The sequence below is a fragment of the Numida meleagris genome, chromosome 5 (assembly GCF_002078875.1).
Source record: "Numida meleagris isolate 19003 breed g44 Domestic line chromosome 5, NumMel1.0, whole genome shotgun sequence".
Classification (NCBI taxonomy): Eukaryota; Metazoa; Chordata; class Aves; order Galliformes; family Numididae; genus Numida; species Numida meleagris.
In genome coordinates, this window is record NC_034413.1 from 14347219 (window position 1) to 14369869 (window position 22651).

At 35.2% G+C, this 22651-nt stretch overlaps 1 protein-coding gene across 5 annotated transcripts in view; it reads right to left on the minus strand.

Moving 5' to 3' along the window:
- The window catches only part of LOC110399950 (heparan sulfate glucosamine 3-O-sulfotransferase 1-like), a 92078-nt gene that overhangs the window by 65786 nt on the left and 3641 nt on the right, over positions 1-22651 (minus strand). For 2 of the 5 annotated variants that reach the window (XM_021399461.1, XM_021399459.1), the window contains 3 exons: positions 9185-9311; positions 6663-8244; positions 1724-1815 (listed from right to left, as the gene is read on the minus strand). The gene's annotated coding sequence lies outside the window, so the exon portion shown is untranslated. Of the gene's footprint in view, positions 1-1723; positions 1816-6662; positions 8245-9184; positions 9312-18050; positions 18126-22651 lie in introns of all 5 variants that reach the window. The other 3 variants (XM_021399460.1, XM_021399458.1, XM_021399457.1) reach the window with 2 other exon arrangements.

Sequence of the window (22651 nt, forward strand, 5' to 3'; positions counted from 1 at the left end):
AGAATCAATCATAATGATGTAGATTAATAATTAAACTAATTTTACCAATAACGGAAGATAGTTGGGAGATTCTTTGAAACAATGAAAGATGATAATTATGTGGCAAATGTCACACAGGACAATAGAAGCAAGTCATAACAAACTTCACCCGTTATTGAATTAATTAGGAAAAAAAAAAAAAAGCAAACAGAAGTCCTATGAATCGTTCCAGCAACCTCTATGCAGTATAGTTCAGAAGGTTATGTTTCAGCAGCATATGTACTTGTCACCCTCATTATAGGTCTCCTTGTAAGGATATGACCTTCATTTGAGGTTACTATGCTTGTGTTCCTAATTAGAGAAATTCACATTTTCTTTCACAATATGTGTAATGTGAACTTTTAGCATTCTGCATGTTGTTCTAAGCAAAGAGAAAAAATTGATGATAGTGCCTAAACTCTGATGATAGGTCACAGTATCCCTAATCTTACAAGTAAAAATCTATGGAAGTGATTTTATCAAAGCAAAATTCACCATGATTAAATAAACTGGGACCAAGTCTCTGCTGCCCTGCAAGATTTAAGAATAACTTACTTCTGTGCAAAGTCAGTCTAACATACCATCAAAATACAAGTTTTAATATTCCAGAACAGACAACAGTGACTTCAGATTATGCCTAACAGTAGAGACTTGGGCTGAGTGAACTGTGGTACTGCATTTAGAGTATACGTAAGTTGCACACAGTAGCCTCTGTTTTAAAAATAGCATAATCACAGTGACTATGCGCTGCTTTACTCAGTGTACTTTGCTTGCTGAGGACAGTATGTTATAATGATGTCTTCTTTTTGAGATATAAATGACACTCAAGCTGCTGCTACACGGCCTTGCATTGTGCTGTATGGCTCATCCAAAATTACTTAGTTATCTGTTTACTGCCAAGGAAGAAGCTTTCAACTGACCACCAGAAACACCAATGTAGAATTTACATAATTAACATAAAATGCAATTGAACAGAAACCATAAGATCCCCTCAATGTAAAAAAACCTAAAATATACCACAAAAAAAAAAAAGAAGAACCAGGACATTTGGTATATTACTCCACACTGAGGCTTAATGTATATTTTCTTAATTTCTGCTAGACCTGTAATATCCTCAACAACTCAATCTTTATTTGAAATGATCTGTACCCCTTGCTCTACCAACTGTAGCCAGCTTTTCCTGTAATACCATAATATTCGCTTCTACAGTAAACAGAAGATACTGAATTATCTCACTCACTTTGACAGGCCTTTGTCAGCCCACCATTATTATCAAAATTTTACAGATCTGTGGTGGGTGCCTATGAAGGATTTAGGGTAAGGATCCTAGGTCAAAACTCTGAATAGGAGAGGAACTCCAATTAAATAAGTCATCCTATACACCTGATCTTTTACTAGGCTAATCTTTAACACAAAGTTGCTTGAGAACTTCTTCTCTAATCTCACCACCAGAGGGGTTTGCCAGAACTGTTACATATCCCACACATCTGGGCGAAACTTTAATCAATCAAGCTCAGCTCTCCATTTATTTTCTGCTGCCAGAACACTACAAATGATACAGAATCAATCTCGATCTTTTTGTGGGGCTGTTTTCTTCTACAAATGTTTCTGGGAATGGTGAGAAAACCAATAATTCAGGAGATTCTGTTAAACCAATGAGAGATGAATGGCAAGTGAATGGTCACTCCTGTACCTTCCAAATTACCTGTCACTCTGTATTTTGGAATGCAGAGGACAGAGGCTCCATCCAGTATCTCAAATTCCTTTTCCATCTTCATTGATTCAGTTAAATGTGATCTGGGAAGAAAACATCAATGATCTCTGTTATCTCCCTCCTGCACTTTGTTCTTCCTTGGCAGGCCCAGCAAACAAGTGGAATTTATTTCTGATTCTCTCTCAAAAGTGCCCCCAATGAGAAAGACAATGAGATTAAAAATTATTTCAAATTAATTACAACATTAATGAATAATCAAAACACAGCCCTATACAAAATAATGTCACATTGCTATTACTATTCAGATAACATAGTAATTGGTGTTTTCATTTAGATAGTTAAGCATACGTAAGATGAGATTTAAGCCTGAAAATAGCAAAGGGTACTATAATTATGCTTATAAATCGATGTGGTAAGCAATGCTTGATAAGAGTGATTTATCCTTTTGTGTTTCCCCATATTACCCATTTACAATCACTAATGCTACTTTCCTTCCACATCTTGTTTACTCTTAGATAAACGTAAGTTTTCAATATGAAAATATTTTTGCAGAAGTTACAGCATTGAATTCATTAGAAATGTGGGTTCATATTGCAAAATAAAAACAAAATATATTTATTTGCATTTTCCTTGTGAAAAAGCAAGTGTTCAGTAATTTCTGTAATAAAGGTAAGTTCTTGTAGATTTCTACACTGAGTTAGATACCTAATTGCTATGTCTACCTTAGAAAATCTTCCTCTAAATCCTTAAGTAACCTGCCTGTAGACACAATGCCAAATGTAGGCAGGTGGAGAAAAATATTTCACTTTCATCCATCAGTCTTGTGGGCCAATTAAAGCAAACATTCTGAAATCTTCAGAAATAAAGAAAATAAGGGTAATTGAATCAAATTTGGCTTACACAAAAGTATAACAAACTTCAAAAAATAGAAGCAAGTCTCTGGAATCCAAATCTGTCTGCCTTTGTAGGAATTTAACATAACAAAACCGCACAAAACCTTATAGAAAAGGAAAGTGACGTTCATTTTAAACAAAATTTATTATAGTCATTCACTCATTCTCTTGAGTTTCACTCTCACATTCCCTCATTTCCATACTCATATGACCTGTAATGGGTATGTATCTGTGGTCTGGCCAAGATCCCTTGTATGGAGGACAAGTGGTGGCTGGTATCAAGACTTTGCTGTATCTCTGTGGTTTCTCTTGATTGTTGACTGATCATTTTTTGGAGTGGCATTTTAATCCTTCTACAAGTCAAACAGTCTTTGACATCAGTATCTTGATGACTTCAATGCCTATAGTTTTGAGTCCATGCTATGGTCCACTCATTGGTTGCTCATTTTGGGTATCTTTATGAGTAGTATGTCCTCCTCCTGGGATAACAAGAAGGATGGATCCATGCAATGGGCAGCAAGCATATTTCTATTCTTACTCTATTTCTATTGCTTCTATTCTCTGAGAAATCAGAGATTTCTCAATGACAGTTTATCTCTGGTATGACGTTACTGAAGCAGAAGTCTTCTAGTCTTGTTGCAAAGAATTCCTTGATGTTTATTGGTTTCAATGCTATTAGTCAGCTCATTTATTTTATTGACGTAGGCTTTTTTTTAAACGTTTCTATTGTTTCTTGTGGTGCTTTCAAACTCATATTTCCATTCCCACTAAATGCTTAAATCTTAATATTTTTGTATAAAATCTGTACATTTAACTGCTCTAAACAGGTGATGATAATTTTCAAAACCATAAATATAACTTTCAAAAACAGGTCAGTACTTAGGCAAAAAAGGAGTAATTGTCATCTTAATAGATATCTTCAAAGCACAGCAGTCAACTTTCTCCAAGTGCATATGAAAACCCAAACCTGACTGCCTTTAGAATACAAAAAAAAAAAGCTAAAAATATGTTTCTTTTTGACTCAACCTTACATTAAACATTACATGGTTCCCTCATGCCACTCCTCAGAATGTGAAATGAAAGAATAAACAATTGAAAAGGCTCAGCACTGCCCAGGACAAAATATTCTGCTGTGTATAAAATTTGAACTTTAGTTAACTGATAAGAGAGAACCATTCTTCTAAAGAAATTTTAATCAAATTACTTAAAGATCAATCTATTTATTGACTTCAAAAAAACAAACAGCACTAGATATCTGGCTAGTACTGTGGACAAAACTTCACTGATTTCACAGGTTCTAGCGGGCCTACATAATTTCAAAATTCAGCAAGATCTGCAACACTACCACGTAATACCTTGACATTGCTCCCTTTATATACTACAACTTAAAACTCAAACATTGTCCCATCTATAGCCGTGTCCAGGGCCAAGCTAAAGGAATAACATATGATTGAATATTTTTATAGTAACAATTCAGTTTTAAAGTATAGGCTTCTCCAAATAGGCTTAATAGTGTAGATGAGAGACACTAAATTTCTGCTAGCTATATATATTGTCCATATGTGTGTTTGATTGATTTTACAAGGAAAAAAAGATAGCGTTTCAAGAGAAATGCTATTTTTTTAATCTAAAAAAATGTTTTAGTCAGTACTTACTTATGGTTTTCTCATTCACTATTACCAAACATAACAAATTAAATGGAAAACAGTACTTCTCACATTTCATGCAAGTTTACATTTCAGAGAAGGAGATGCCTATCTTGTGCAAAGAAAATCTGATGAATGAAACAACTAAACAACAATATTATATGATTCATATGGTCCCATATGCAAGATTGTGTTTGCAAGGATACTTGGGTAGGAAGAGAATGAGAGAAGTGTGGTTTCTCTCAATTTCCTGCTGCTGCAAGATCCAATACACAGTGCTATGGCTGGCAGAGATTGCCACAGGGTGCTCATTTTTTATGTTTCTTATGCTTTTATATAATTGCCAAGGACACCTAGGGCTCGGCATAGGCACTTCTTGACCCCATGTATGAACCTAAATAAATACATGGATCTCACAAGTCTGCGACTTCGCACTCTCCTGAGAGCCTTTATGAGATGTATAATTTAGCATTATTCTGTCTGTGTGCATTTGTTTGCACTTTGCAGTAGTTTGGCAATTTAACTTAGTTCTGAAGACCTCTACATGTTAGAGAATATGGGATATTATAAAGAGTATTATTTATACAACGTCTCCATGGACTACGTTGGCATATATCCACTGAGGTAAATGGGAAATCTATGAGAGACATTAATGAGAAAGGAATGAGAAGATAGTGCCTCATGGTGCTTCTTATGATGAGACTATAGAAAATAGGCTCCCCTCAAAGCGTCGTAGCAGAAAACCCAAATACGTGATATTTTCCTGAGCAAACAACATAATTCTTCTTTTAAAGTATTTCATATTAGATGCACACATATTTTTAGTCTTCAAATTAAGAAAAAGATCTTGACTAAAGTACAAATGGGATCTTGGCAATTTGCTGTGCAGTGCTCAGAGGAGGAAGCCTGCAAAGCATTTGCAATCACAGACAAGAAGATAATTCTATATCCTGTGAATCTAACTTGACATAGTAAACAGAACTCTGAAATGGATTCTGTAGAAGGAGGGTACAGAATAGGTCTTTGCACTATCTCTAGGCCATGTCTGCCACCACCAGGAAGCTGTTCTTTAGACAAATATGCTGAAGAATTTGCCATGGGAGAAAACGAAAGATGCACCAGTCCTGTAATATGGTGGTTTCTTTGTAGCTGGGTCAGCAGCACAGACTGCTCTGTCTGTGTTAAATTCAATGAAACACACCCAGAAGTCTTAATGGTGACACAAAGTTGAAACTGAGAGTTGTCAGGCAATTTGCATACATTTCCTTATTTTTCATTAGCATTTCATTTTTATTCAGCTCTCAATCTCCTACAAGTGTTACTGGCACATTTTCTGGTTCCAAAATTTCAGACTAGTTCAGTGCAATGAATCTGTTACACATATAAAAGGTTCATAGAGAGCAGAGCTCTAATGCAATAAATGCTGATGTCCGATCACTTTCCGTAGTAATCATTTGCTGTATACAGCAAATACATAGCACTAAGCTTAAATATGGTGTAAGAAGTTCAGGATAATCAATGGAAAATAATATCTATTATCAGATGAGATAAAATTTTGTTTCTGCTTCGTTTTAATATTGGTCAAAGAAACAAGCTAGAAAAGATAATAAACTGCCACAGCATTTAATTAAAAGGAAAAAAATAAGATACAGGCAGCTTGTGGTTTTGAAGTTGGGTATTTCATAATGAGTGTCTTTCTTTTTGGGGCATATGCCCATGAGTATCACCTTAGTATTGCACAGTAATGCCTAAAGCAATAAATGAAAGGAAAAAAATCAGTGTAGGAAGAGACTGCAGCTAATAAATATTTGATCAGATACACAAATTCACAGAGTTTGATAATGCCACAAGGAATTTACCATCATCTATTAACTCCTGCAATGTAAATGTATGGTATTATGTTTCTTCAGAAACAGCAAGCCAATAAAGAGCTATTAATCTTTTCAATCAAATACATACATCTGAGATACTATAGTAAATAAAGGGAGGTGTTCCTGTAGCATAGAAACTCTGGAGTTGTTCATGCTATTTTGAAGAACTACAGTTTTAATACAGCAACAAAAACATTTTTCAGAATGAAATTATTTTACAAAATAATCAGTCATATCACAGAAAATATCAGCTGCATGAACCCAGAGCACTTCTGGAGACTTATCTTGATTAGTTAGATATTAAATAATACTTTGGCAGAACACACATAGCAATAGCACTCATTGAACTCAAGAGTAGTTAGAAGAGGACCATCACTCAGAATCAGATTGTATACCAGCTAACAAATTTTCATAATTATATCCGCAACACTGTGGAATACTAAATCCTGTGGTAACAGAACTTTGTAAGTTTCTACTTGTGATATTGTAGTATCACACATAGTGTTCTTGTATATCTTACCTTGCTGTAAGGTAGTTGTCACACTGAAACCTATGAGCTTGCTAAGAGATAAGATACCACTTTTGTCCTAAGAGAGAGAACAATTCAGTGTTTGTGATGTGAGACATGGCATTTCAGAAAGAGTGAAAAAAAAAAATGGGTGTTGGGCAGCAAGATGAATTTAAAGGAACTTTCTACTACTGTTTTATTTGAAGTGGAAGGAAAAGATCTTACTCATTATTTTTAGGATGATTTAGAGCTTAAATGTTACACATTACCAAATGGAGCAACTGGGAGAACCTAGGGATGATTAATGTTTAAAAATTGATTTTTTATTTAAATGTTTTTTAAAGGTGTTTGATAGTCATACATATAGTGATACCTGTTACCAGATCATGTCCCATTTTATCTTTGGAGTTATTCCTTTATGGGCACTTTATAGAGGAAAGATTTTTCTTTTTAGTCATCGTAAAATAGAATCATGATCTTAAATGTATTCCAGTTGGAATAAATTCATCTTAAAATGAATAGCATATAAAAACATTCTTCACATTCACATTTCTGAAAAATACACTTCTTTTGAACGCAACATAGTACATGTCTGCAGGAAGCAGCACAACAAATGCCCAGTTTCTGTGAAACTAAAATTGATGTACAAGTCTGGACTTCTTACAAATCAGATAACACTGAGAAATCCTAAAGAGTATTAGGAAAAACTTACCATATGAATTGGTGTGTGTTACCAAGTTTCCACACATTTCACATTATAATTTTTGCTATTCAAATCTAGTTAACCACGTGGCATTTTACAGGGAAAAAAAAATGGTTAACATTTTCTTTACAGTATCTAAATTATTGAAGCCCTCAGGCAGAGTATTTTAGTTATTTTATAATATGTGAAATTACATGAATATGGATTTTGTCCTCCAAGTTGCACCTCTACCAAAACAATAAGGGTGGTGAGGCACTGGAAAAGGTTGCCTAGAGAGGTGTTGGGTCCCCTGTCCCTGGAGACACCCAGGGTCAGGCTGGATGGGGATCTGAGCAGCTTGACTGAGCTGTAGGTATCCCTGTTCATTGCAGTGGAGTTGGACCAGAAGACCTTCCAGGGTCCCTTCCATCTCAAATTATTCTAGGATTCTATTAAGTATTAGTGCAGTGGACACTATAGCTATTTTATTTCATTCTAAGGATAGCAAATATTTTCTGAATTACTGTTAACAGAAGCAAATTGCAAATATTTTGAAATATTTCTACTCCTATTAAACTTGCCCTAAAAAAAATCTGACTACCAGTGATGGAATAAAACACAAAAATCTAGTTCTACTAATCAACTCGCACAAAGGCTAGGAAAAATTAATGCAGATAAAAATTTCTTCCTTGAAGTTTGCAAGCTTCATGGATTCTAATTCTCATAGACTCCTGCAGATATTCATTTTGGTCTGGTTGGGGCACACGCAATAAACGATATATTTAGATCTACTTTTCTTCCATTTTAAATACAAAGTCTTCACATTCTTTTCTGGGATTGAATTTCTTGCAGTCAGATTCCATGCAGTCTTTTCTTGGCTTCAAGAATATGCTGGAGTCCATGATTATTGACCTGCAGATATTAAGGAATTTGTCTTGATCTGTAACCTCAAGTATGAAGAGGAATGATTCACATTTTGAAATAATATTGTAAAGAGAATCAATTTAAGCTGGATAATAAGATTAGCATTTTATCAACTCCCTATGAATATTATACAAATAGAATACCTATGCCCATTTTTCCCAGAAGTATAAATTACATAAATACCTTGTCACGTATTGAAGATTAATTCCTGAATTTCTCAAAAGCACAGGAAAAATGCTGACAGAAACTTTTATAGGCACTTTTGTGAGTAAAGAACTCAGCTCCCACTGAAATTCAGTATTCCCTATATACTCCTTTTAATCCCAGTGAAGATTCCTTTAGAACTAAATATATTTCAGCATTTTTTACACAGATTAAAAAAGCGATGTATTAGTTTGAATACCCATGCAAAACCTGGTCCTACAAGTTAATATTTAGTAGTACAAGAACCCACTGAAGTTGTGTAAAACAAACCATTCTCTGTGCTTCTGTGGAAAGTAATTAGTCAAGGTTTTTTTTCCTCCCCCCCCCCCCCCCACTAACGTAACATACATACAAGACAAAAATTAAACAGGTGATAGGAGGATGCCCAAGAAATGGATTGAGCACTTTTTAAAGGTTAGTAGCAGTCTCAGGGCCTAAAAATACTCTTTAAAAGTCACTGTACATGATATGCAATTAGATGGATGAGATTCTGCATAATTTGGCATATGTCAAAGATAAGATTCCCTGCAGAGGGAATCTATCAGAGCTGCTTTGACTGCAGAATATAATAGATGCGACCTTTTAGGGTTGTAAAGACAGTAGTACAGTTAAAACATACAGTTCCAGCTATTTGAAAAAGGCCCTAAACATTTTTTCTTCAAGAAAAAACAGTGTCCCAGTAGCTGATCAAATACAGTCAAGAAAAATACAGACTCAAACTCACCTTGGTCAGCTCAGTCATGCAAGGTTCCTAGAGCTTTGGATCTAGCTTTAAACAGGACATGCCAAGAAAAATCGAATACTTCCTTGTGATTGAGCTTTATTTCAATAACATTTTTCACTGTAATTTTCTGGAACTCAGAAAAGCGGTAGATGTTACTCAGAATGAGTAATCATCATCCTACAAAATACTTTACCTTTTCTATGCACTAGAATAAAGTGTATAAACAATTTGGTTTTAAATTAATATGAAGTACAGTACAAATATTAAGCTAATTCATTACCTTCATTCTCCTATCCAGTGGACTTGTGTTTTCATTCTGAAGACCTAGTCTTTTTACTGAGAATACTCAGTATGAATTTTTCAAACAAGGACTTTTGAAATTTGATCACAGCAAATTTTCTGATTTGATTCCAAGGAATTTCTTTGTATTAGTAACAACATTGCTTACTTAGCGAAAACCTCATAGTGACTGAAGAGACAAGCAAGGGATGATAAAAGCCGACTGAAGCTGATTACAGCACCTTAGCCATTTTTAATGAACTTTGGATCAGTCTCCTATGGAGGGAAAGACAGGATGGCATTGATTGCAAATACAGCAGTGACCATGGACTGCCTTCAGACCAGATACTGCAAACAATGCAAAAACAAACGCAGCTGAAACTCTCAACTCTACCTGAAGAATAATCTAATCTCTAAGATTTAATGTGTAGGGTTGTAAGGTCAGTAGCAAGATCCTGACATTTTCAGAGTTACAGAGTACAAATAAAATAGTTATGAGAGTGCAGAATATCAAGTTCAGTTTGAAATTAGCTTCCATGTGCTATCTTGTATGGTCTTAATTGCGTAAGTAAACAAAACATATTGAATAGTGTTTTTTTTTTTTTTTTTTTTTACAGGTTACTTTCAGTTCATTTTACATTGTTTCTTATTCTCAGCATCTGAGCAGGTTGATAATTATTTGAGCTACTCTAATAAGTAAAATACACTGCCTTTCTCAGCTTACTAATGAGACATGAACAAACAGTGGAAAGGATTGGCACGAGAGGGATACATTGATCAACCCAATGTGGAACTCAATAATGATAGTGGAAAGCAAAGAGTAAACTACAGGATCTGAGGAACTTTGAAAAATGCATTGACATCTTTGCTGCTGCAGCTTTTGCAGGCATCATTCTCTCAAAAAAGCACATTAAAATGGAAGAAGTATCAAGATGTAGAAGGTATGTTTGGCCTGAGGGCAAGTGCCATCTGGCATTCACGTTTAGAATGAGTGTGAATCAGTTAAACAGATTGTTTCAGGAAAAAAATGTTATAACAAGAAAAAAGTCATGCATTTCAACAGGAAGTCTAAGAAGGGAAGACTGGATATTTCATTTTTCACAATGTGTGCAGTTTTTAAAAGGTTAGTGCATGATTTTCAAATATCAATGCACATCTGTGCATTAGCGCATTGTCTCATAAACCCTGGTCTCTTTCAGTTAGTGACCTATCAGTCCTGGGAATCTTCTTCAACTTCAAAAGTTTCTGAACTGATCTGAACTACCAGTAATTGAAATGTCTTTGAAGAAGACGTCTTGATAGGAAAAGGATGGATGTTTCACATTCTGAAAGATTTTTTCCTGTCAGTGAAAACAGACTGTACTGTTGATAGTGAAATTGGCATGAAGCAGAATGTTCAAGATTATGGGACTTCCTTTTTTGAGAAACCACACAAACAGAGAGTGGGTCAAGCAGCTGGGAGGACACTAAATAATCAATACTGTGAAGCAAGGAGGCAAACAATGCAATCCCAATTTCAGGCAAGCTCTCAATCTGTGAATATATTAACCTAAGATGAATTTTATGCTGTTTCAACTTGACTGCTTCTGATACCTAAGCTAGTTCACTTAAAACTAGTTCGGTTATCACTGAACTAGATTTAAATGTCTACCCTCATGACTAAACTGAACTGATGTCACAAAAAATGCAAAGACATTTTCCAGTCACTTGTATGCCGGTCCTATGAGACTCCATAACAACTAAAAGGAATTGGAAATTCTCATTGTGGAAAAGGAATTTGACATAACTGGCATTCCTGAGACTTGATATGATGATCCATGACTTGAATGTTAACATATCTGGCTATTATGTATTCAGAAATGTAGGCTACGTATAAGAGGAATAAGTAGGAGAAAGCATTCCACATATTCAACATTCTACATCTGTCTCTTTTAGCATTAGTGGTAAATCAGAAGCACGGGTTTTAGATGCATCTAAATGGATATGATAATGCTTAGGTAGAAATCTATTAAATACTATTAGATCAGAAAATTGCATGAGTTCCTTTTTAAAAGCCTGCAAATAATGTGTGCAAATAGGAAATAAGGAAAAAAACTATTTTTACATAAATCAGGGAGGTATACTATGAGAGAGTTATGTACATGGTAATAAAGAAACATTTAACTTTTTTTTTGTTTTTTTAAACACAAAAGGAGAAATATATCCAACTCAACTATTATTGGCCCTCAAAATCATGGAGGCTCGTGGTTGCCTGGGAAACAGCCATCATAACCTTGCTTTAAAAACATGACAGGATACAGCTTCTTCCCCATCATCTGACAGTAAATACATTGTGTTGGGCAGTGTTAATGAGAGGAAGGAAGTCTGCTTGTTCCATGTTTTCAGGTGCTTAGTTTTTACTAGTGACAACTTTCCTAAGCTGTTGTAAATTATGCATGAAATGACAAGGAAGAAAATAAATGAAATATGATTCAATTGGAAGTTCCATGAAATGAGACAGCAGAAGAACAAAATAACAAGTACAACACAAAACAAGCTGCTTTGACTATGACTTCAACTTTGATGAAAGCATACCCTCTTCAAAGTCAAAATTTTTTAATAGTAGTCAACATAGTTTTCTTTTTCTACTTTTTTAAACTATCAATAGATACCAACTTAAGGTTTACTGATAAGACATTAGATAAAACATATGGCTGACAATATAAAAGGAAAGTAAGATGAACTATTTACATCCATTTTAGGAGAAAAAGACTTTTTGGACAAACTGGAATTTTTAAAGACGAAGTGTAATGCTAATGGACATTCAGTAAATGTATTTGTACTGTAGTTTGGAACAAGTTTGACATTATGAATAAACTAAGTGAAATGTGGGACAAGGTGTTAGAAAACAATTAGAAATGGTATTTTATAATCAAGAAGCCGAAAGTATCCATGGCCAATGGACTTCCACGAATGTACTGGAGTATTAAAGATCTCTGCCTTACTACTGCTATCCGGAAATTTCAGATGCCTAGATGCCTGCTAATGTGGTATTAAAATAAAAAAAATATATTTTTAAAAAGAGTAAAAAATAAAATAAAATAATTAGGAGGAATGGTAGCAACCTCTCAGACTGACATGAATAACATGGAAAATATGGAAACACTAACATGGGAGTCAGTGTTCAAAAACTGAAAGTATAAAACAATATATTTATGTTGTATATATACACAGTGTCAGCCATGTTTACAAAAATGGCTTTCAGTATCTTACACATTCTCTCTTGTGTCTAGTTACATGGCTTTGTTAATTGAAATTTCTGGTTTGGTTGATAAAACAGAACAGATGCAATAGAATTTGCATAGCATTGAATTAGTACTGTAAAATAATCTGCTAGGAAATTAATACGATATAATACCCGTAAAGCTTACACAAAATAGAACAAGAACTGTCTGACTGAAAGACTTAAAAACAAACCAAAGCATTTCTCGTGGAGTTTATCTGCAGATCTCAATAAAATCCTAAAGATATTCAGTACTTTCACATGCGAAGCAAATAAAAAATTGCTCCCGATAAAATCTGCAGATGAGGGAAAGGCCATAGAAGATAACTAATAATAACAACATGGCAATCATACATATCAATGCCCAAATACTCTGTTTAAGATAACCTGCAAAGCATAAGACTGGAATAAAACTAGAACTATCAGTTTTCGGTTGATTCTGAAAAAAAAAAAAAAGATTAAAAAGTTTGCATTTTTATCCTGCCCCAAGTATGCTATTTTCAGACATAAAATTGTCAGTTTCATTTTGATATGCTTGGCATTTCAAATACTCAGTTGTTTGATGTTACATGGTTTTGCTGAATTAAAAATTCAGAACATAAAATGCAAAAAATTTGGATATAAAATCTGGGTTATGTCTGAGTGAGAACAATCCACAATTATGATTTTTGAAAGGTTACTTACAGACCAACTATATCATTTTTCATAAAAGGCTCTAAAATTTCCTAGTAATGCATAGCCAAGAAACTGCAAATCACCAAGTTCAAGATTCATTCTTACAGCATTTCAATTCCATTGTTTGAGGATCATTAATACTGCCTGGGATTTTTGTCTTCTCTTGCTATTCATTAGTTGCCAGCAAAAACCTCCTCTGGTACATGTTGCTATCTAATAACATATACATATTGTTGTTACTTTTAGTTGACTATAGAGTAAATGAAGTATGCTCAAGTAAATATGAAATGGAAGTTTCTAGTGTAATTTCCGCTGAGGGCAGAAGCATCATTTGTCTTTACTTTTACATACATAATATACATATCAGCTTCCTCATCTAATACATCTCTCAAAAATTAAGAACATCGCAAATTTTGATATTGTCCATGGCTATCTATACTGAACTTTATCCTAGCTGCAGCATCCACATGTGCCACATTTCCACTCTCCTTTTTCCTCTTTTAAGAACTGAAAACCCAGGAGTCCCATGCTTAGGAGGGAGAAGATGCCTCTCTGCTTCTAGTTACCTGCCAACTTCCTAATGAAGTGAGAGGATATCTGAGAAAACCGTGGAAAATACGTACTTGTGAACCGAACACTTGAGGTCTAGCTATTGTTCCTATGGTGTGATATAAAGGAACACGTGGTAAGGAAATACTTTGTTCTGGGATACTTTGCCCGAGTTTGTATCATTTGCAGCATTCAAGCTTGAGTTACAGAATCAGCAGGCTGATAAGGAACTTCCTCAATTTTTTCCCCTTTTATGTATCCTTATAATTTCATTTGCTAGAGCATATAAAGATACATAGATAAAACACAGTCTTTTTAAACATTTAAATTAATTTTAAACTAAAATTATAGTTCTGTACATCCTATCATTAAGATAAACCTAGATCTTGCACTTGCATTTTATATGGAGCAGAGTTAAGAAAGAATGAGATTAACTATTTTTAAAAACTAAATAAATAAAAACCATACACAACCCTGAAGTAGAAAAGATTATCTGTGCACAAGTACTGGTGTGGAAATAAATTAAACAGACATTTTCCTCTCTTGCCTAGAAGAACTATGAAAAGTATATTGTTAAAGGCACTGACAAAGTCTAGCACATTATTTGCACCCTGACAGCCTTTTTTCTGCTATTTCAGTTGTATTTTCCCAGACATCTGCTGGGAAAATCCCTCATCTGCCATGCTTCTTCCAAGCCCTGCTTCATCTCCCTTTAATATCCTTGCTCCTACCACATGATCACAAAACTGCAGTGAAAGTGATGTTTCATGCTAGTCATTTGCCTTACAGTCCCTACAGACAAACGCTGACTGACAACTTTGGAGCAGAAAAACAAACTATAGTAATCACATACTGTTGTTCATCTGTTCCTGGCTGCAAAAGCAAGCAAACAAACAAAAACACACCCTAAAGGAATAAATAGAACTACTTAGTCTCAGGAAATGTTCAGGTCTAGTTCTCATCAACATTCTCTAGAAAAAAAACTTAAGATACTATAAAAATATTTTTATTATTGGATTAATTTAAATAAACGTGAACTGATGATGGTCCAGTTGCCTTACAAATCAAACATTGCTGCTTTAGATGGGCAAGTTTAAACCAATTCAACATTACATCACTAAGTGCCACAACTACCCCTACAGTCCTGACAAAAACAATAAAGAAAAATAAGATGCGGATTGGTCAACAACTGATTCTTTGAGGACGTATTTTTTTCATCATGAAATAATTTACATTTAGTTACATGGAATTGATACTGTTTACATACTATATACATGGATACAAAATATCCACACTGTGTCTTTGAAGCATATTTTGTTTGTCCGTGGCACCATGATTTCAAATCCCATTTTCTCATGACAGACACCACCTTTCAGGTTTTACTGGTTCAAACAGCAACAACCACCACCACAAGTTCATGAAAAAATAGTGGCAAAACTCTCACTCTTCACAGGCTTTTTTCATCAATTTCGAAATCAGACAGTTAGACAAAACCCCTCCTTCTGGGAAGAAAAGGTCCCAAACTCCTTTCTTTTCTCTCCCCGTTCTCTAAAATGAATGAAGTAGGAAAAACTGAGGTAAGAAGTAGGGTCAGATAAATCAATGTTGCCTCAACAAACAAACAAACAAACAAACAAAAAAACAAACACAAAAACTCCAAGATCCTTCAGAGCAGAAAACCAGAGGGCTTGTTGCCAAAAGCAACAGAAATTGCTCAGTAGTGCAGATTTAACACCTGAAATACAGCACCAGCAGGAAAGGACAGTAACAATGCAAACTAAGGGGATAGTGAGTAATGACATTTTGCAACAGGTAGTTGTCTTTTTGAAAGATCAAAAGTCAAGTTATAGAGAGGAATCAAATGCACCTTTCAACTATATTTTGCAGTGTACAGGTCTCTGTACAAGTCCATAAGTGAACAATGAAAATTATTATTTAATGTAGCTGAGTAGAGTCTAAGGTCTTCTTCATTTTTTTTTCCCCCCAACAAATCACTGGACAAATTTCTACATTAACAACTGTAACAACTTACAGTCAACTTTCACAAGAGATAGTTATATCAGCCTATACAGAATTCCGACTTATGTCCCATTCTTCCTTGAACTTATCACATGTTTCTGCCTCCAGTCCTTTTATCCAGCCAGGTACAGCACACTGGGAATAAAAGACCTTACACTGATTTTTGAAACAAAATCCTGAATATTTATTATGTATTTGTAAATGGCTGTTGATGGTTGTCCATAGCTGAGCACGCCAATACTCATGCCAGACTTGCAAGCTTAAAAATAATTTTAGGTGGTTTGCAAATTAGCAGTGGGTGAACATATTGAATAGCTAACAATTGCCAATATTAACCTTTGTCAAAAATGAATGAGGGCCGCATCAAAACTGATGCCTTCTAGTTGATTATGTCAGCCCAAGTTCCTAGAGGCAGATACTGGTAGTATGACAGTAGAAGCTGAACCTTCCTGCTAGTATTTCATTACATTTTGTTGCTGCGTTACAGATGGCAGCAGAGGGACATTCTGACAGAATGACAGCTAACATGAAAATGTGTATGAAGCAAAGGTGTGTCACTGAATTCTTCCACACAGAAAAGATGGCACCATTGACATTCACTAACCATTGCTGAATGTTTATGGAGATCAAACAGTGGATGTGAGCACAATAAGGCACCAGGTTATGTGTCTCAGCAGTGGCGACAGCAACATTAAAGACAAGCCACTTTCTGGACAGCGATGCAGTTTATGAGAGCGGCACGCAGGATCTTGTTCATGGCTGGTGGAAATGCATGGCTAACGGCAGTGACTATGTTGAAAAACACTGTTATGTAGCCGAGAATTTGTTCTGTGAAGTAGCGTTATTGTGTTCTTTGTATCTGTTGTAGTTTCCATGGAAATAAATGAGACATTTCTTTTTGAGTGACCTACATAAGTTTCACAGGATAAAAAGCAACCAACCTGAAGTCCAAACAATAAAAATGCAATTTATATTACAATTACAATCTCTGTTAATTCTTGGTCATTGTGCTAAATCATACTTTCACTATATACCAATGTAGCCTGAGTTGGCCAATATTAAAGAAGCACTTAGCTGATTTAGCTCCTTTAAGATGATTCAAGTGGTGCTAATAGTGTAGACACTGACAAGAAGTGGTGATGAATAATGAAATGGAAAGAGACAAGTAACATTTTGACAGCACATGTTGAATAAAATCCATAGCTATTACAGTGCCGCATGAAGCTCATACATTAAATGTCTCAAATGCTATGAATTCCATATTACTCAAATTGTTCGTGGATATCCCACACTCTGAGATGTTAGCAGCAACTTCGCTTCTATTCTTTTATTTTGGAAATAAAAAGAAAGAAATACATATGGATGTATGACAGATAGGTTGCATGTACTTGAAAGTATTTACCATCAGCTGACTAATTTTTGTGTGCCTTATTGGCATTAAAATTCTTGCAACATCATGATCAATTTGACACAAAAGTGATTAAGCTAATACAATATAAGATCTCAATGTCATCTGATGGTAGTTAAAACTTGCAGATGTGTTCCTGACATGTTAATTCTGTGTACAACCAGATTCATCTCAGCCTTTAAGAATCCCCTCAGGCAGAGAATACTTAGATTTTAGGTCTACCTTTGCTGATACAATGCCTAGAAGTCAATTACGTACACAAATCTCCCAGGCTTTGGTAGGAGTTAAGTTCCTGAAAGATAACTGAAGAATGGGGCTCATACCAGTTACATTTTCATTACTACATTGTCTTCATGCTGTATGCCAGTGGTCAAATTTTGAACAGCAAGTTAATGACTGAAAACATATACTGGTTCTTGGTCCTGGAGGACAGTTATTAAAGGTTAGAGATTATATTTACCTTCTCAGCATTTTCTTATTGGATAATTTACTCATCACATTGGGATTCCAACTAGAGGCTCAGCTTGCTTACACTACACACTTACATACACTAGAATGCTTGCAGACATCCAAAGTGTTTCACTTTTCCAGATTCCGCTCTGAAGTCCTAGCATCCAAATAACTAGATCTAAATTGCAACTACAAGAATGTGCATTCTTTGTGGCATATAGTACCTGATTTGTTGGAGTGTTTACAGTAGATGGATCTTCTTTCCCTTATTTTATTGCTTTCTTTGCCTTATTCTGTGCCTGAAGAAAAAAAAAAAACTTATTTTTGGGGTGTAACCCTAGCTGTTGATTATGCTACCCAAATCCTGACAAACTTGCCAAAATTAAATGACTAAAGTGGGATAATAATTCATAGGATAATTAGTGCCTTAATAGAAAAGAAAGCACCTGTGAATTTGGGTAAGTATACGTTATATTTTCTGTGGGGTTCAGTTCTCAGGATTCAATAAATATTCTTGTGCCATTATTGTTGTCTGAGACCGTGGTCAGTAATGCCATTTGTTGATAGTAACAATAGTAATGCCAAATGTTGATAGTGGCAACGTAATTTATCAACAATGTATTCACTATTTCAGATATCACAGGTAACCTAGTGAAAATATTCACTGCTTTAAAATCAGTTTTGTATTCTCATTGCAGTTAATTGAAAACTAGGTCAACAGCCATTCTAGACAGTGATATTAAAAGGGAGGTGGAAGGGGATGTTAGACAGAAATAAGCACTTACTATATTAAATTGATTAAAGTATGATACTATTCTTTCAACTGCACCTGCTGACGTATATTTGAAAGCAAATTCTTTTGCTTCGTGTTATAGCTAGTTTCAGGACTGCAACACAATGAAAACATCACTTTTCTTTGGAGTTTCTCTAATTGCTATGTGATAAACATGCAGGCATACTGAATGCTAATGAGTGGACTTTATATATAGCAACTAGTAATTAAAATAGTTTTTTTGTGTTGTTTTTAAACTACCTTAATTGGTAGTTAATTTATGCACCTGATTTTTTAGGTGCTTGTATATACTCATTAAAAACGACCTCCAAGAAAAGCAGGAACACTGAAAAAGGAGACAGAATGACATGTTAGCTGCTACTAAGCATACTACTTCCCTTTGTCTGTGTTGAGAAGTGATTTTTGTAAGGACTGTAATTATAAATGATGGAAATAATAAAACAGTTTCAGAAACATTTCAATTTCAATGAAATAACTGCACTCGTTATAGAGCTGTCAATATTTCTTTCTTAAGTTCCTGGTTACTAATTTGTTACAAAACTCACTAGAGCCTGAAACCTGCTTTGTACTGTTTTATCCTGGAGAGGAACAGTTTTGCATTTTTTTTTTGTCTGAATATTAAGAAATTGCCTCTAATATTCTAATTTCATGAAATAAGCAAAAGATCCCTTATTATTATTCAATGCAAGTGGGCTAAAACTTGATTTTAAAAATAAAATGGTGAGACTACGTAAAACTAGTCGTAGCACAAGTGCAATAACTTCAACCTTTTAATTTAACATCCTTAAAGCTGCACACAGAATGGTAAGTTGTGAAGTACTGGCTTCCTTGTTAAACTATTACACACTTTTCACAGTGAGAAGTGCATAAATGCAAGTCTTCTTTTTATGCAATAAATGAATTTATAATCTTTAAGATCTAGAAATATCAGTTGGACTAGATGACCTTTAAAAGTCCCTTCCAACTCCCCTGCAATGAACAGGGACACCTACAGCTCAATCAGTGGCTTTACAAACAAAAATCCAAAAGGTGTAATATTGTCTTTTAGGAACAAATATATTAACAGGCACATTAAAAATTCTCCATGCATCTGATATCAGGGACAACCACTTCTCTCACTGATTACGCCACTTAACAATTACGTAACTGCATGAAAAGAGCTATCAGCTGCATGTTCTGTCCGAGCTGAAGTGTGTACAGGAATTCCAAGATCTTAAACAATCTTCTCCAACCACTGACCTATCCTTGCTTTGCCTCTTATGTACTCTGAAACACTCTTTCCATGTTAAAGACATCTAGAGGGGCAATTGTGTGCTTGGTAAAAGGCAAACACACCTACTATTAGCGTTGTAGTTTTTCTCTAACTGTGGCTTACTTTCTCAATGCTAAAGCAAGGAACTCAATTCTGCAGAGTATTGTGATGACAATCTTTTTAAGCTGTATGAAATGTTTCAATACTCTATCCCATCAAAAGCCTTTGGAACAACTTCAAAAACATTAATTCCAATAGAATGATTTCAAAGGTATTCTGCTATACGAGCTGACACAAGAATGCTAAGATCTCAGTCTCTGAATGTTTGATGGTAGCATAAGAACAAATAATAAGTAGCCACTCTAATGTGTTTCACCAGTCTTTCAAAGCTTAATAAAGCATTATAATTCAAAGACATGGTGAACTTTAGATTAAGGGCCATGTATTCCTATGTGCTTGTATGGTAGCTAATGCAATGGCCTATAATCGAGGCCATATTGAAAACTAAATATTAAATAGCAATAGCAATTCAATACCATCTGCTCTCTAGAGTGCTGTATATTGATTGCCTTGTACTTTTCATACGATAATTTTAAAAACAAAATAAAATGTAGATGTAGAATCAAATATCTAATAACATTATGTACAGTACAAACATGCAAAATGTTCTCTAAAGGAAAATGCATACTAATATCTAAAGCCTGCTCTGTTCTGCTTCTTTTTTCATTATAGCTGATGTTTCATTTTAACGTATGCATTTGAAACTCACTTTGTGAGTTAATGGAATGCTCAGGGCCAAATTGATCCCTCGTGTAATGTTGCATGTGCATGTGAGACAATTACTACGATTTTTAATGGCATGAGTTTGGGGTCACGTTGGGCATATTGATGAGAAGGTCATACAGGTCACTGCAAGAATTTAAAATACTTCTACAGTTCAGAAATGTACTTTTTTTTCCCAAAAATACTTTTAAAATTATGTGCTTATTAGTTTTGTTTTCTTTTTATTGAACAGTACTAATATTATTTATTTCACCATCTGTCTATGAGGTCAAATTGCATTAGCTGCTATTTGCAGTCTCAGAACAACTACGGTAAGCCTAGAATTAGAAAATCCCAAAAGAAAATTCCAGTGTTGTAGCAGATTCTCACTCTCTTAGAAGATTAATGGAGCAGACTTGTAGTACATTTTCTGTATCCTGTGGCTATTCGTTTAACATATTCATTATGCTGGACATCATGTTATGTTTGAACATTTGCAAGAGCCTGATTTTTTCTTTCCTCCAAACAACAAAGCTCTGACTTTTCTTCATTATGAAAGCATTGTTAGGTTGTGCAGAGCTGTCTGTAAGAAATACCTGAAAGAGTTTGTTATATTTCTGACATGGTTTATAACTATACTATACTAACTATAGCCTGGAGATGCGTTTTATCTGTTGTAGTGACTCTATGCCCTTCTCACAGCTCATGCCATAGGGGGTGCAGCTAAGAAAAAATTGCATCACATCCATATTGCTCATAAGCAATTTTTACTCTCCTTAAAGCTATGGTTTTCAGCTGTGAACTAGAGGAACACAAATAGTTCTTGTAACTTACATCATGGACTAGACCATCCACAGGCAGCTACCTGTATTTGGGTTGCAGAAACCTGGTATTGAAACTGAGTTTTATAAACTACAACCTGAAAGGAATAAATGCTTACTTTGAGTGGAGATACTTAGGAAATGTCCTTCATTACACATTGTAGTACCACACAGCTTTGCCTGAGGGCTGATTGAGTATATGAGCCATAGCCAACAGAACATTGCAAACAAGGCCTGAACACAATTAGCCATGTCTAACATTGCAGTGCAAACAGACTCTGAATGTAAGGAGCCTTGATGGAAGCTACAGATTGACAAGTGTCTGGAGGACGATATCTGAAACTGCTGGAAGGGCTCTGCTATCTGATGGGCAGCTTGTGCCAACGTCCATCTTTATAGATGGATACTTGGTCGCAGAAGCTGGGGTTGAGGGAAACGTTGTCATGAAGATTTCCAACATTGTTTAGAAGCAGAGCGCAGGAGGTGGAACTTCTGTGTGCTGAATCCCTGACCAAGTGCCTGACACTGAGTCTGGTCAGAGGGTGTGTCACCTAGCTTTAACTGTGCTGCTTTGCTGGGCTGGTAATTGGGTTGAGTTTCAGGGGTGTGTGTGCGCATGTGTCCGTGTGCGCGTGTAAAGCTTTTTCTGACACACTCAATTCATCACTTAATCTGCTTAAATTGACCTTAGCAACATCACGCTGTTCAGCAGTCCTTCTCCCTCAGTGACATCATTCCATTCCTGTTTGGAGTATTTGGGGACAGAACATATAAATCAGCCTTCAGTCACTTACAAGAAACAGTCATCACCCCTTGCTTTGAACACCTCAAATCACATTAAGGAAAACACTGGCCTACAGAGATTAAGTACAAATGCTCCAAAAATAGCTGGAGAAAACTGAGTTACCTTTGATGTTTGGGGGCATTTTGTGACATTCAGATACAGCAGAGTTTGGAAAACTTAACATCAGCCAGAAAATGAATTCCAAAAGACCCCAGTGACAGACATGAGGTTATAGTTTATACACTTAAAGAAATGGAAGAACTAGTAATAACACTGTACTGCTAAAGAACAAGCATTTTGATTCTGCTTTGAAAACTTGTCTTTTTTTCTGAGTATCCAGAGATAGCTAACCAAATCCTCCACAATCAAGAGAAAAAGCCCCTGCTGATCTTGCTTTTCAAGAAATTATCCTG